The sequence below is a fragment of the Salmo salar genome, chromosome 09 (assembly GCF_965601325.2).
Source record: "Salmo salar chromosome 09, fSalSal1, whole genome shotgun sequence".
NCBI lineage: Eukaryota > Metazoa > Chordata > Actinopteri > Salmoniformes > Salmonidae > Salmo > Salmo salar.
The window spans coordinates 44,503,821-44,520,695 of NC_138299.1; the positions used below are offsets into that span (position 1 = coordinate 44,503,821).

At 44.5% G+C, this 16,875-nt stretch overlaps 1 long non-coding RNA gene across 1 annotated transcript; it reads left to right on the top strand.

Annotated features, from left to right (window-relative positions):
* The first annotated feature begins 8,373 nt into the window (after positions 1 to 8,373).
* On the top strand, positions 8,374 to 16,357 carry LOC145858014 (uncharacterized). The gene is made up of 3 exons (XR_014378753.1): positions 8,374 to 8,828; positions 12,078 to 12,284; positions 14,898 to 16,357. It is a non-coding gene; the product is annotated as an uncharacterized LOC145858014 (long non-coding RNA).
* The last annotated feature ends 518 nt before the right edge of the window (positions 16,358 to 16,875 follow it).

Here is a 16,875-nt window from a genome sequence, read left to right on the forward strand (position 1 = left end):
ATATACAGTGCCTTCAGAAAGTACTCATACCACTTGATTTTGTTTTGTTAGCATAAATTCTATATTTATTTTTAAAAAATCTTACCCATCCACACACAATACCCCAAAAAGACAAAGTGAAAACATGTTTCTTGACATTTTTGCAAATGTTTTGAAAATGAAATACATAAATACGGTATGTGTATTCACACCCCTGAGTCAATACATGTTAGAATCACCTTTGGAAGCGATTACAGCTGTGAGTCTTTCTGGGTAAGTCTCTAAGAGCTTTGCACAGCTGGATTGTACAATATTTGCACATTACTCTTTTAAAATTCTTCAATCTCTGTCAAGTTGTTTTTCAAGTCTTACCATATACAGTGCCTTGCAAAAGTATTCATCCCTTTTGGCATTTTTCCTATTTTGTTGCATTACAACCTGTAATTTAAATGGATTTTTATTTGGATTTCATGTAATGGACATACACAAAATAGTCAAAATTGGTGAGGTGAAATGAAAAAAATTACTTGTTTAAAAAAAATATTTAAAAACGAATGGAAAAGTGGTGCGTGCATATGTATTCACCCCCTTTGCTATGAAACCCCTAAATAAGATCTGGCGCAACAAATTACCTTCAGAAGTCATATAATTAGTTAAATAAAGTCCACCTGTGTGCAATCTAAGTGTCACATGATCTCAGTATATATAAACCTGTTCTGAAAGGCCCCAAAGTCTGCAATACCACTAAGCAAGGGGCACCATGAAGACCAAGAAGCTCTCCAAACAGGTCAGGGACAAAGTTGTGGAGAAGTACAGATCAGGGTTGGGTTATAAAAAAATATCTGAAACTTTGAACATCCCACGGAGCACCATTAAATCCATTATTAAAAAATGGATAGAATATGGCACCACAACAAACCTGACAAGAGAGGGCCGCCCACCAAAATTCACAGAGGGCATTAATCAGAGAGGCAACAAAGAGACCAAAGATAACCATGAAGGATCTGCAAAGCTCCACAGTGGAGATTGGAGTATCTGTCCATAGGACCACTTTAAGCCGTACACTCCACAGAGCTGGGCTTTACGGAAGAGTGGCCAGAAAAAAGCCATTGCTTAAAGAAAAAAATAAGCAAATACATTTGGTGTTCGCCAAAAGGCATGTGGGAGACTCCCCAAACATATGAAAGAAGGTACTCTGGTCAGATGAGACAAAAATTTAGCTTTTTGGCCATCAAGGAAAACGCTATGTCTGGCGCAAACCCAACACCTCTCATCACCCCAAGAACACCATCCCTGGCAGCATCATGCTGTGGGGATGTTTTTCATCAGCATCGGCTCTACAATGTATTGACTTTGGGGGGGTGAATAGTTATGCACGATCAAGTTTTCTGTTTATTTGTCCTATTTCTTGTTTGTTTCACAATAAAAAATATTTTGCATCTTCAAAGTTGTAGGCATGTTGTGTAAATCAAATGATACAACCCTCGCCAAAATGTTTAATTCCAGGTCGTAAGGCAACAAAATTGGAAAAATGCCAAGGGTATACTTTCACAAGCCACTGTATTTCAAGGTGATTTAAGTCAAAACTATAACTAGGCCACTCAGGAACACTCATTGTCTTCTTGGTGTAAGCAACTCCAGTGTGTATTTGGCCTTGTGTTTTAGATTATTGTCATGCTGAAAGGTGAATTTGTCTCCCAGTGTCTGTTGGACAGCAGACTGAACCAGATTTTCTTCTAGAATTTTGCCTGTGCTTACCTCTATTCCATTTCTCTTCATCATAAAGCAATAATCTCTATTCCTTGCCGATGACAAGCATAACCATAACATGATGCAGCCAACACCATGCTTGAAAATGTTTTGTGTTGGATTTGCCCCAAACGTAACATTTTGTGTTCAGGACATAAAGTTCATTTCTTTGCCACATTTTGGGCAGTTTTACTTTAGTGGTGTGTTGTAAACAGGATGCATGTTTTGGAATATATTAATCTGTACAAGCTTCCTTATTTTCACTCTAACTTTTAGGTTAGTATTGTGGAGTAACTAACAATGTTATTGATCCATCCTCAGTTTCTCACTGCCATTAAACTCTGTGTTTTAGTCACCATTGGCCGCATGGTGAAATCCCTGAGCGGTTTACTTCCACTCCGGTAACTCAGTTAACTCACTGTAAAATCCATGGAGAATAAGAGCTCCTCCTCCCAGCTGCCCACTGCACTGAGGCTAGGTAACACTGTCACCACCGATAAATCAACAATAATTGAGAATTTCAAGAAGCATTTCTCTACGGCTGGCCATGCTTTCCTCCTGGCTACCCCAACCCCGGCCAACAGCTCCGCACCCCCTGCAGCTACTTACCCAAGCCTCCCCAGTTTCTCCTTCACCCAAATCCAGATAGCAGATGTTCTGAAAGAGCTTCAAAACTTGGACCCCTACAAATCAGCTGGGCTAGACAATCTGGACCCTCTCTTTCTAAAATGATCTGCCGAAATTGTTGCAACCCCTATTGCTAGCATGTCTTTCGTATCGTCTGAGATTCCCATAGATTGGAAAGCTGCCGCGGTCATCCCCCTCTTCAAAGGGGGAGACACTCTAGACCCAAACTGCTACAGACCTATATCTATTCTACTCTGGCTTTCTAAGGTCTTCGAAAGCCAAATTATCAAACAGATTACCGACCATTTCGAATCCCACCGTACCTTCTCTTCTCCACTTCTCCGCTCTGGTTTCAGAGCTGGTCATGGGTGCACCTCAGCCTCGCTCAAGGTCCTAAACGATATCATAACCTCCGTCGATAAGAGACATTACTGTGCAGCCATCTTCATCGACCTGACCAAGGCTTTCGACTCTGTCACTCACAACATTCTTATTGGCAGACTCAACAGCCTTGGTTTATCAAATGATTGCCTCGCCTGGTTCACCAACTACTTCTCTGATAGAGTTCAGTGTGTCAAATCGGAGGGCCTGTTGTCCGGACCTCTGGCAGTCTCTATGGGTGTGCCACAGGGTTCAATTCTCAGGCCGACTCTCTTCTCTGTATACATCAATGATGTCGCTCTTGCTGCTGGTGATTCTCTGATCCACCTCTACGCAGACGACACCATTCTGTATGCCTCTGGCCCTTCTTTGGTCAATGTGTTAACTAACGTCCAGACGAGCTTCAATGCCATACAACACTCCTTCCGTGGACTCCAACTGCTCTTAAATGCAAGTAAAACTAAATGCACGCTCTTCAACCGATCGCTGCCCACACCCGCCCGCCCGTCCAGCATCACTACTCTGGACGGTTCTGACTTAGAATATGTGGACAACTACAAATACCTATGTGTCTGGTTAGACTGTAAACTCTCCTTCCAGACTCACATTAAACATCTCCAATCCAAAATTAAATCTAGAATCGGCAACCTATTTCGCATCAAAGCATCCTTCACTCATGCTGCCAAACATACCCTCGTAAAACTGACTATCCTACCGATCCTCGACTTCGGCGATGTCATTTACAAAATAGCCTCCAACACTCTACTCAGCAAATTGGATGCAGTCTATCACAGTGCCATCCGTTTTGTCACCAAAGCCCCATATACTACCCACCTGTAATGCGTGTATATGGGAGGCGAAGTCAAGTGCAGGAGAGCGGAGTATAATAAACAGGTGCACTTTAATACCGGAAGTCGTGACAGTACCCCCCCTTGACGAGCGGCTCCAGCAGCATGCCGACACTGACCTCGGGGACGACCCGGAGGACGAGGCGCAGGACGATCCGGATGCAGACGGTGGAAATCCCGCAGCAACGAAGGGTCCAGGACGTCCTCCACCGGCACCCAGCATCTCTCCTCCGGACCATACCCCTCCCACTCCACGAGGTACTGAAGGCCCCTCACCCAACGCCTCAAGTCCAGGATGGCTCAAACATCATACGCCGGGGCCCCCTCAATGTCCAGAGGGGGCGGAGGAACCTCCCGCACCTCAGCTTCCTGGAGTGGACCAGCCACCACCGGCCTGAGGAGAGACACATGGAATGAGGGATTAATGCGATAATCTGGGGGAAGCTGTAATCTATAGCATACCTCATTCAGTCTCCTCAGGACTTTAAATGGCCCCACAAACCGTGGACCCAGCTTCCGGCAGGGCAGGCGGAAGGGCAGGTTTCAGGTCGAGAGCCAGACCCTGTCCCCCGGTGCAAACACCGGGGCCTCGCTGTGGTGACGGTCGGCGCTCGCTTTTTGCCGCCTCACGGCCCGTTGTAGGTGTACATGGGCAGCGTCCCAGGTCTCCTCCAAGCGCTTGAACCATTCGTCCACCGCAGGAGCCTCAATCTGGCTCTGATGCCACGGTGCCAGAACCGGCTGATACCCCAGTACGCACTGGAAAGGAGAGAGGTTAGTGGAGGAGTGGCAGAGTGAGTTTTGGACCATCTCTGTCCAGGGGATGAACGTCGCCCACTCCCCCAGCCGGTCCTGGCAATATGACCGCAGACACCTACCCACATCCTGAATTACTCTCTCCACTTGCCCGTTACTCTCGGGGTGAAAACCCCAGACCCTGGACGTGAACTGGGGACCCCGATCAGAGATTATGTCCTCAGGCACCCCGTAGTGCCGGAAGACGTGAGTGAACAGGGCCTCCGCAGTCTGTAGGGCCGTAGGGAGACCGGGCAAAGAGAGGAGACGGCAGGACTTAGAAAATTGATCCACAACGACCAGGATCGTGGTGTTGCCCTGTGAGGAGGAAAAATCGTCAGGAAATCCACCGACAGGTGCGACCACAGCCGTTGTGGAATGGGTAGGGGTTGTAATTTCCCTCTGGCATGATAGTGCCCTGCCTGCTGCCTCGACTCCCGGAGGAACCCCCCCAGCACTGACTAGCAGTGTTGGAGGAGGTGCAGGGAATGGCCCCTCCTCCGGTCGCCCTAAGTGCAGCACCTCCCAGCTCCATGGGCGTCGGAGCAGAGGTGCTGGGGGATGGAACTGACAGGTCCCAATCCGGACGTCCACGGGCAGTCAGCAGGTTGTCCAGCGAGATGGACAGGTCCACCAGCTGGTCCAATGTGAGTGTGGTGTCTCGGCAGGCCAACTCCCGACGGACGTCCTCGCGTCGGGAGTTGGCCTCGCACCTGTAGTGATCGATCAGGACCCTGTTGTTCCATCCCGCGCTGGCGGCCAGGGTCCGGAAGTCCAAGGCGAAATCCTGCGCGCTCCTTGTCCCGTGCCTCAGGTGGAACAGACGTTCACCCGCCGCTCGACCCTCAGGCGGGTGGTTGAACACTGCCCGAAAGCGGTGGGTGAACTCTGCGTAATGGTCCAATGCCGCATCTCCCTCACTCCATACGGCGTTGGCCCACTCCAGGGCTTTGCCTGAGAGGCAGGAGACGAGGGCGGACACACTCTCACGCCCCGAAGGAGCCAGGTGGACGATCACCAGGTAGAGCTCCAGCTGTAGTAGAAACCCCTGGCATCCGGCAGCCGTCCCATCATACTCCCTCGGGAGCGCGAGTCGAATCCCGCTGGGACCAGGTGAAAGAGGGGTAGACAGTGGGACCTGTTGTAGTGGGGCTGGTGGAGGCGCTGAAAAACCTCCTCCTCTCTCCCAACGATCCATAGCCTGCAGCACGCGATCCATGGCTGTGCCCAGACGTTGCAACATGGTCGCGTGCTGCTGAACGCGCTCCTCCACAGCAACTGGGGGGGCATCTGCTCCTGCTGACTCCATTCTTGAGGTGAGTGATTCTGTAATCCGTGTATATGGGAGGCGAAGTCAAGTGCAGGAGAGCGGAGTATAATAAACAGGCGCACTTTATTAATACCGGTACCAAATGACAGCACATAACACATACAAGTGCCAAAAACATAGTTTAAAACAAAAGTGCAATGCCTGACAATAATCCACGTAACAAATAACAATCACTCACAAATACAACATGGGGAACAGAGGGTTAAATAATAAACAAGTGATTGGTGAGTGAAGCCAGGTGTGATAAGACAAAGACAGAACAAATGGAAAATGAAAAGTGGATCGGCGGTGGCTAGAAAGCCGGTGACGTCGACCGCCGAATGGACTGGGAGACTAGTCAGGATCGAGGGAAAGTTGAATGGAGCAAAGTACAGAGAGATCCTTGATGAAAACCTGCTCTCGAGCTCTCAGAGCCTCAGACTGGGACGAAGGTTCACCTTCCAACAAGACAGCGACCCTAAGCACAAAGCCACTGTGTGGCTTCGGGACAAGTCTCTGAATGTCCTTGAGCGGCTCAGCCAGAGCCCGGACTTTAACCCGATTGAACATCTCTGGAGAGACCTGAAAATAGCTGTGCACCGACGCCCCCCATCAAACCTGACAGAGCTTGAGAGGATCTGCAAAGAAGAATGGGAGGAACTCCCCAAATACAGGTGTGCCAAGCTTGTAGCGTCATACCCAAGAAGACTCGAGGTTGTAGTCTCTGCCAAAGGTGCTTCAACAAAGTACTGACTAAAGGGTCTGAATAAATTTGCTAACATTTCTAAAAACCTGTTTTTGCTTTGTCATTCAAAATCAAATAACATTTTATTAGTCACATGCGCGAAGTACAATAGGTGTAAACCTTACAGGGAAATGCTTACTTACGAGCCCCTAACCAACAATGTAGTTTCTTCTGGAGGAGAAATAAAAACTTGCAAGTAAGTAAAGAGCAGCAGTAAAATAACAATAGTGAGACTATATACAGGGGGGTACCGGTACAGAGTCAAATGGGGGGACAATGCAAATAGTCTGGGTGGCCATTTGATTAGATGTTCAGGAGTCTTATGGCTTGGGGGTAGAAGCTGTTTAGAAGCCTATTGGACCTAGACTTGGCGCTCCGGTACTGCTTGACGTGAGGTAGCAGAGAGAACAGTCTATGACTAGGGTAGCTGGAGTCTGAACATTTTTAGGGCCTCCTCTGACACTGCCTGGTATAGAGGTTCTGTATGTCAGGAAGCTTGGCCCCAGGGATGGGGTATTGTGTGTAGATTGTTGAGGGGAAAAAACGATTTAATACATTTTAGAATACGGGTCTGAATACTTTCCGAATGCACTGTAGCTAGATTTAATAGGCTAATGTTGGCTTTCTGGCCTGACGCATCGTTGCCCATGAAAGGAAGTTAGGTTAGCTAGCAAGCATTTTAGCCAGTTAGCCTAGGACAACAAAACTAAAAGCGTGTACTGTATCACAGAGTCATAGACCGTTTAGGCAACATGAAAGAGGAGGATGGCATTGGCTGTTTCTCTACAAGTAGTGTGAGACAACATGTTACGCACTCACAGAAATCAGTAACATGGGTGGCCATATCATAATAGCTTACGTTCATTGGACTAAATAGTTTTTGGTATCTTTTAGTTGTCACTGTGCTAGAAGAGTGGAGGTGGTGCCTGTATTCATTGCGACTTGCTGTAACTCCCCATGGTTCTAAATCGATAGTTGCTTAGTAGTCCGAAAACATGTGGGAAACATTAACTTGCTTAACCATGCTGTAGGTCATGTATGTTTTGTGTACTTCACAGGAGAGACGTTGCTCTCCGGTTTTGTGATGAAGCATAGGTGTGGTTGAATTTATTCCACCACTCACTGTGCTGTGTCTACTGATTGTCTCGGCTTTAGGCCTACATATTATGGTGTCAACGCATATGAACTAACAGGTTATAGAGCAAACAACGCAATTATCACAACACATACAGTAGGTTGTAATATGGCTTTTGTTTTCTGGCTTGGCTTCCCCGTGATTTTACCCACGCACCACTACTGATAATAGTGGAGTCCTACCGCACCACACTGCCCATCCCACCTACTGGTGTGTGTGTGTGTGTGTGTGAGTGTGTGTGTGTGTGTGTGTGTGTGTGTGTGTGTGTGTGTGTGTGTGTGTGTGATGGTTCTACCTTGTCCTTGATGGAGGAGGTAGGTACATTATATTCCTCGGCCTCGTGAGGCTATCTCCAGTCTCCACTCTAACACAGGGCTAGGAAAAAAACACCTCATTCCCCACTTATAGGGCCTGGATAGAGGTTAGGAAAGAAATAACGGCAGTAATCATTTTAAGAGTGTTGAGCTTTACTACATGTCACCCATTCTTCTTAGGCTCTCATCATTTTAAAAGGCAATTACCGTCAAAAGAAAACTTGACACCTGTTAAGAGTGTGAATATCTGTTTTCAAGTTCTGTCAAAATTCAAGACCTTAACAGTCCTTAACAGTCCTACTTCACATGTCAGAGGAGCCCAAACAGTAGAGGTTACTACAGCTAATTTCCACTACTGAGGACCACTCCCTTTTCGAATCTGAAGGCTCCTGAACTGCACCCACCCCTGAATGCCCCAATACCATAGGCTGTTTCTGGTTGCTAGGGGCGTTTATTTCCGGTATTGCAGCTGCTGGAATGTCAGGTCAGAATTCATTTCGGCACAACGTTTGCTACGTTGCGTGACGGTTTGTACTGATCGACGCGTTTCCCTTAAACGGTACACTGATTTTCAATATACTTTGAGGTACATTTGCTCCGGTTTGGTGGATGTGGCCCTGATCAATATGGTTGTTTCTATGTGAAACCGCAGAACTCGTTCAGTACAGTAACTGTTACCGGTTCCGTTGAATTAAAACGTTCCGTCGTTCTGAACGCACCCCTGGTTCCTGGTTGTGGGTTTTGCGAGCCGAGCGCTAAACCAAGACTGGCACGAAATCACACTGGAGTTCCCCATTCTGTGCTAGGCAGCTACATGCATGTTACTGTCGGGTCCGCAGTCATAGGCAAGCATGACCGAAAGCTCCGCGAATGGAGACGGTTTTCACCGAGCTAAGAACGGATTTAAACCGGGAAGAAACTGCTCTCCTGCTATCCCGAGGAAAAGGTAAGGACCTAGCGCACGATGAGGATGGATGGTGGGGAAGTGGCGAGGCTTATCTGCATATCTGCAAGCTGCAAATCAATATAGTTAACTATGTGTATTTAGCTTGATACGTTTTTAAACTGTAGCTAACCCGTTTTTATGGTTAGCTTTACTGATATCGATTTCAATTTGCTCAACGGTCTGCTAGCTAGACGTGACAATTGTTGGCCACCTTGCAAAAACGTTACCTAGGTACGTATATAGCATTATGTAACGTTACATCCCACGAGTGTTAGCTAATAATACCTGCAGTAGCCAGCTTCCTGTTTTCTTTTAGCCTTTTGTCTTATACAAACAATATGCAACATACTAACTAGGTAGCTAAAATGTCGACAATAATTTTGGTCATCACTGACATCTTCATTGTTCTCTAGGAAATGTTGAGTGTGTGCTGTGGAAGTCCAAACAGCAATGTCAGACAAGTCAATTCGTTAGAAATATCTATAAACTGGGTCTTAGTTGGTCTGGGAAGGTCAAATATTTTCCTGTGTTTCTCTTTTTGTAATAGAAACAATGAAAAATGCATCATTTTTAAAGAAAGAAGTCTGCAAATGGTGTGTGTGTACACTTGGAAATAAATACACCTTGTATTCCCCAGGGAACCCAGAGGAACAGAGAGCACTTTTAGGCTAATTCATTTTCTACCCCTGCCTGGATCCATACTTCATTTTAATTAGTGTGTTGTGAATTCGATAACATCTCTTTGAGCCAACAACAATTATATATCCTAAGAGGGCTCTCAATGAAAATCCTCAAAGAAAATGAAGAAGTATATCAACGGCTTGCCCCATAGGTAGAACAATGTAAATAGAATCTATAAATAAAAAGAAATACATGATTTCTATGGGTAGAGAATTGCATTAAAAGTTCAACCCTGGCCCAGATCCGTGTAGTGCTGTCTTGCCAACTAGGTTATAACATAGTAATAATAATTATATTAATATTCCATTTGGCAGATGCTGTTATCCAAAGCGATTTACAGTTATGCGTGCATACATTTAGGTGGCCCCGAGTGGGAATCGAACCACCGACCTTTGGTGTTGCAAGCCCCATGCTCAAACGACTGTGGTCCTATAGGTAGAGCAATATCATCTGTTTTATTTAATTTATTCCTAGATTCTATTTCTATGGATTGAGCATTGCATTGGAAGTGAATCCCTGAGTCCCAGGTCAGTTTAGTGCTGTCTTGCCAACTAGGCTATTAGAATTCCATTAGGAGTTGGTAAGAAAGCACAAATAGGTATTGGATACAGGCTATGAATCAATGATTTACTGTCACTGTTGATATGCCTACTTGCTGTAGCTTTACTACCTAGTCCTCTGCCTTTCCCAGGCACTTCATAAGGCAGAGGCAGGGAAGGGAATGCATGGTCTGGTTGATTGTAGTGCAGGTGACAGTCACCATCGCTAGCCTCTGAGGTATGTGAGAGAGGGGTATGACTAGTCACATGTGGTTACAAAGCAGTATGTATTGCCTTGAGCTACTGGCTTGATGTTTCAAGGGAAAGACTCAAAGGCCACGGAATAGAGCTAAGCACAGGCAGAGTCCTAGAATAAAACCTGGTTCAGTCAGCTTTCCAACAGACACTGGGAGACAAGTTCACCTTTCAGCAGGTCATTAACCTAAAACACAAGGTTTGAATGTTCCTGAGTGGCCTAGTTACCATTTTGACTTACATTGGCTTGAAAATCTGTGGCAAGACTTAAATGGCTGTCTAGAAATATTCAACAACCTACTTGAAGAATTTTTTAAAGATTAATGTGCAAATATTGTACAATCCAGGTGTGCAAAGCTCTTAGAGACTTACCAAGAAAGAGTCACAACTGTAATCTCTGCCAAAGGTGTGTTTACAGAGTATTGACTCGGGGGTGTGAATACTTAATGAGATATTTCTGTATTTCATTTTCATAAAATTTGCAACAATTTTTAAAAAGATGTTTTCACTTTGTTATTATGGGGTATTGTGTGTAGATGGGTAAAAACATAATCTCTTTAATCCATTTTGAATTCAGGCTGTAACACAACAAAATGTGGCATACATCATGGGTTATGAATACTTTCAGAAGACACTGTGTGTGTTTCAAACCTCACTATTGCACTGTGTGTGATGTCCACATGTGCAAAATTATCAGTTTTTATTTGCAGAAAATAACAACTGGTCAAAATAACAAAAAAGATGCAGTGTTGTCAGACCTCGAATAATGCTAATATTGGCTTGATTCATGCGTTCTTCACAAAGACAAATCTGATCCTCCACCAAATTTCTCAGTGTGTGTTTGGTGGGGGATCAGTGATGATCTGGGGGTGCTTCAGCAAGGCTGGAATCGGACAGATTTGTCTTTGTGAAGGAATCAAGCCACGTACAAGGTTGTCCTGGAAGAAAACTTGCTTCCTTCTGCTCTGACAATGTTCCCCAACTCTGAGGATTGTTTTTTTTTCGGCAGTACAATGCTCCATGCCACACAGCCAGGTCAATCAAGGTGTGGATGGAGGACCACCAGATCAAGACCCTGTCATGGCCAGCCCAATCTCCAGACCTGAACCCCATTGAAAACCTCTGGAATGTGATCAAGAGGAAGATGGATGGTCACAAGCCATCAAACAAAGCCGAGCTGCTTGAATTTTTGCGCCAGGAGTGGCATAAAGTCACCTAACATCAATGTGAAAGACTGGTGGAGGGCATGCCAAGATGCATGAAAGCTGTGATTGAAAATCAGGGTTATTCCACCAAAGTTAAAACATTAGTATTGTGTTGTTTAAAAATGAGTATGAACTTTTTTTTTGTTGCATTATTCGAGGTCTGACAACACTGCATCTTTATTGTTATTTTGACCAGTTGTCATTTTCTGCAAATAAATGCTCTAAATGACAATATTTTTATTTGGAATTTGGGAGAAATGTTGTCAGTAGTTTATAGAATAAAACAAAAATGTTCATTTTACACAAACACATACCTATAAATATTAAAACCAGAGAAACTGATCATTTTGCAGTGGTCTCTTCATTTTTCCCAGGGCTGTATGTATGTTTTTGTTGACATAAAATCAATCAAATCAAAGTTTATTTGTGACGTGTAGAGGATACAGCAGGTGTAAACGACACAGTGAAATGCTTACTTGCTCTTCCTCCACCGTACAGTAATACATAGTCAGATAAACCCCACAGGGATGAAGACAGTTTATTGAATTGATGTTTCCTCCATTCCCCAGATGCAGCACACATCGTATAATGGCAGCAGCGGCATGGCCCTGTACAGCCGTCCCTTCAACGAGTCGTTTGAGGAGACTCCCATGCTGGTTGCGGTCTTCACCTACTTAGGCTACGGCATCCTCACCGTCTTCGGTTACCTCCGAGACTTCCTCTGGCACTGGAAGATTGAGAGGTGTCACATCGCTGGCGAGAGGGAGGAGCAGAGGGTAAGACTGTATAGCCACCTCAACTGGCTCAGTCCACAGTCTGTTTGTAAAAACCTTTTTACTTCTCACCATCTTCATCAACATCATCATTCTTTAAAATGATTCCCCAGAAAAGAAAGTTCACCCCTAAAATCTAAGTAGACAGATTATTTCAAAAGTGGTATTTTATTTTTGTTAATTTTACTTTAGACCACTTTTTAGGTATTATAATTAGGTTACCTTCCTCATTGGAATTGTACTTTCGGAAGCATTCACAATAACACATACACCCATTTTATTTAGACTCAGTAGTCCCATTTTCAGGAGGATATCAAAAAACACAAGTGTTTTTTTTTAACACTCAATGTAATGTTTGTGAAAAACGAAGGAAAGCCTTAGCCAGTCAAAACCACAGGTCATTCAGTGTAACACATCAGTAATTCATTGTGACATACAGTAGTAAACAGGAAGTAGAAATGTGTGGAGAATGTAGTTGTGTCCTCCTGTACTACACAGACCTTCACTCACTCGCTGCCAGTAAAACAAGATTTCAGAATTTTTTGGGGGGCACTGGGTCACCTTTGGAGGAGAAAAGCAGGAAAGTTTATCGCCCGAAGGATATCCTACTTTATGTTGCTTCACAGACTCACTTCGCCATCGGGTTTGAAGAAAGTGAAAACGCTTTCAAGGAAATAAGCTGAACGCCTGTGGGGCTTTTTCAGTCATGTGTATGCTAAAGCTAACCTCTGCATACAGTGCATTTGGAAACTATTCAGGCCCCTTGAATTTGTCCACATTTTGTTACGCTACAGCCTTATTCTAAAATTGATTAAATTGTTTTTTTTCCCATCATCAATCTACACACAATACCCCATAATGACAAGTAAAAACTGTTTTTTTGAAATTTTTGCAAATGTAAAAAAAACAATATCACATTTACATAAGTATTCAGACCCTTTACTCAGTACTTTGTTGAAGAACCTTTGGCAGCGATAACAGCCTCGAGTCTTCTTGGGTATGACGCTACAAGCTTGGCACCCCTGTATTTGGGGAGTTTCTCCCATTCTTTTCTGCAGATCCTCTGAATCTCTGTCAGGTTGGATGGGGAGCGTTGCTGCACAGCTATTTTCAGGTCTCTTCAGAGATGTTCGATCGTGTTCAAGTCCGTGCTCTGGCTCGGCCACTCAAGGACATTCAGAGAGTTGCCCCGAAACCACTCCTGCATTGTCTTGGCTGTGTGCTTAGGGTCGTTGTCCTGTTGGAAGGTGAACCTTCACCCGAGTCTGAGGTCCTGAGCGCTCTGGAGCAGGTTTTCATCAACGATCTCTCTGTACTTCAAGGATCTCTCTGTTCCCGTTCATCTTTGCCTTGATCCTGACTAGTCTCCCAGTCCCCTCAGCTGAAAAACATCCCCACAGCACGATGCTGCCACCACCATGCTTCACCGTAGGGATGGTGCCAGGTTTCCTCCAGACGTGACGATTGCCATTCAGGCCAAAGAGTTGAATCTTGGTTTCATCAGACCAGATAATCTTGTTTCTCATGGTCTGAGAGTGTTTAGGTGCCTTTTTGGCAAACTCCAAGCAGGCTGTCGTGCCTTTTACTGAGGAGTGGCTTCCGTCTGGCCACTTTACCATAAAGGCCTGATTTGGTGGAGTGCTGCAGAGATGGTTGTCCTTCTAGAAGGTTCTCCCATCTCCACAGAGGAACTCTAGACCATTGGGTTCTTGGTCGCCTCCCTGACCAGGGCCCTTCTCCCCCGGTGGCTCAGTTAGGCCGGGTGGCCAGCTCTAGGAAGAATCTTGGTGGTTCCAAACTTCTATTTAGGAATGATGGAGGCCACTGTGTTCTTGGGAACATTCAATGCTGCAGAAATGTTTTGGTACCCTTCCCCAGATCTGTGCCTTGACACAATCCTATCTCGGAGCTCTACGGACAATTCCTTTGACCTCATGGCTTGGTTTTTGCTCTGATATGCACTGTCAACTGTGGGACCTTATATAGACAGGTGTGTGCCTTTCCAAATCATGTCCAATAAATTGAATTTACCACAGGTGGACTCCAATCAAGTTGTAGAAACCTCTCAAGGATGATCAATGTAAACAGAATGCACCTGAGCTCAATTTCGAGTCTTATAGCAAAGGGTCTAAATACTTATGTAAATAAGATATTTCTGTTTTATATTTTTAATAGTGTGCAAAAATTTCTAAAAACCATTTTTTTTTTATTTGTCATTATGGGGTAATGTGTGCAGATTGATGAGAAAAAATAATCAATTTTAAAATAAGACTAATGTGGAAAAAGGCAAGAGGTCTGAATACTTTCCAAAGGCACTGTATATGGAGAGATTAAACTCTAACATGTTTAACTGTTCTTTGACTGTGATCCTGTATGCTTAGTGTAATATGGATGAATAGGCCGTAGTGCACTGAACATGCCTGACGTGATGTGGGAACTGGAGGCTGCTCACATAACATATCACATGATAACATTGAGCAGTATGTGTGTGGTCGATACTAGGGAATGGGAATATTACTAATTTTAATCTCTTTCCCTATCCCTCTTTTCATATCCCTCTTTCCCTATCCCTCTTTCCCTATCCCTCTTTCTCTATATATCCATCTCTCTCTCTAGCCCTCTAGGACTTTGTTCCGCTTTACCAGGACTTTGAGAACTTTTACACCAGGAACTTATACATGTGGATCCGTGACAGTTGGAACCGGCCCATCTGCAGTGTCCCGGGGGCCAAGGTGGACCTGGTGGAACGTGTGTCACACGATTACAACCGGACCTTTGAGTGAGTGTCACAGTCACAGGAAGTGTTCCAATTGGCACCCTATTTAGTGTAGTACTAGGGACCCTGGTCTAAAGTAGTGCACTATATAGAGAATTTGGGATGTAGCCACAGAGTTGGTAGAAGAAGACCCTGACCACTGATCTAGGGTCAGATTATCCCTGTAATGGTTAGGTTTCAGGGTTGGGTTTACTGATCTAGGGTCAGATGAGAACATTAGCCCTGTAATGGTTAGGATTCAGGTTTGGGTTTACTGATCTAGGGTCAGATGAGAACATTAGTATAGAAACAGAGAGAAATAATAGAAAAGTAATGACACAAGGGATGGGCCTCTCCAAGCCTGGTGGACCTCCAAGCCTTTATTCCAGACCAGCATAAATACACCAGATTAGGCCTAAATAATCAACTAATCATGGCCTTCAATTTGCACCACGATTATGTAATATGTATAAAAAATGTCTGAAGGTGTATAGACGGTGTGTCCAGTAAAGTCTTAAAGGCATAGTTAGGGATTTTGGAAGTTAGATGTTGTTTCACAAGCCAATGCTAACTAGCTTAGCGCAAAGACTGGTAGCCCCATACACTACCCACCACTGCGACCTGTATGCTCTCGTTGGCTGGCGCTCGCTTCATATTCGTCGCTAAACCCACTGGCTCCAGGTCATCTTATAAGTCTTTGCTAGGTAAAGCCCCGCCTTATCTCAGCTCACTGGTCACCATAGCAGCACCCACCCATTGCAAGCGCTCCAGCAGGTATATTTCACTGGTTATCCCCAAAGCCAACACCTCCTTTGGCCTCCTTTCCTACCAGTTCTCTGCTGCCAATGACTGGAACGAATTGCAAAAATCAATGAAGCTGGAGACTCATATCTCTGTCTCTAACTTCAAGCATCAGCTGTCAGAGCAGCTTACCGATCATTGCACCTGTACATAGCCTATCTGTAACAAGCCCACCCAACTACCTCATCCCCATATAGTTTTTTTTTCTCCTTTGCACCCTAGTATCTCTACTTGCACATTCATCTTCTGCACATCTACCATTCCAGTGTTAATACCAAATTGTAATTATTTTGCCACTATTGCCTTACCTCCCTAATCTTACTACATTTGCACACACTGTATTAGATTTTTCTATTGTGTTATTGACTGTACATTTGTTTATCCCATTTGTAACTGTTGTATGTGTCGAACTGCTTTGCTTTATCTTGGCCAGGTCGCAGTTGTAAATGAGAGCTTGTTCTCAACTAGCCTAGCTGGTTAAATAAAGGTGAAATAAAAAAATAAAAAATTGTGAACGGGATGGTGTACCTTTTTGCTTTGTGATCATTTGGTTGGGTTAGATTTTCTGAGTGCTGTCCTGAGGCTCTATGGCAGGGCTATTCAACTAGAGTTGAAGTCGGAAGTTTACATACACTTAGGTTGGAGTCATTAAAACTAGTTTTTCAACCACTCCACAAATTTCTTGTTAACAACCTATAGTTTTAGCAAGTTGGTTAGGACTTTGTGCATGATACAAGTCATTTTTCCAACAATTGTTTACAGACAGATTATTTCACATAATTCACTGTATCACAATTCCAGTGGGTCAGAAGTTTACATACATTGACTGTGCCTTTAAACAGCTTGAAAAATTCCAGAAAATGATGTCATGGCTTTAGAAGCTTCTGATAGGCTAATTGACATCATTTGAGTCAAATGGAGGTGTACCTGTGGATGTATTTCAAGGCATACCTTCAAACTCAGTGTCTCTTTGCTTGACATCATGGGAAAATCAAAATAAATCACCCAAGACCTCAGAAAAAATGGTAGACACAAGTT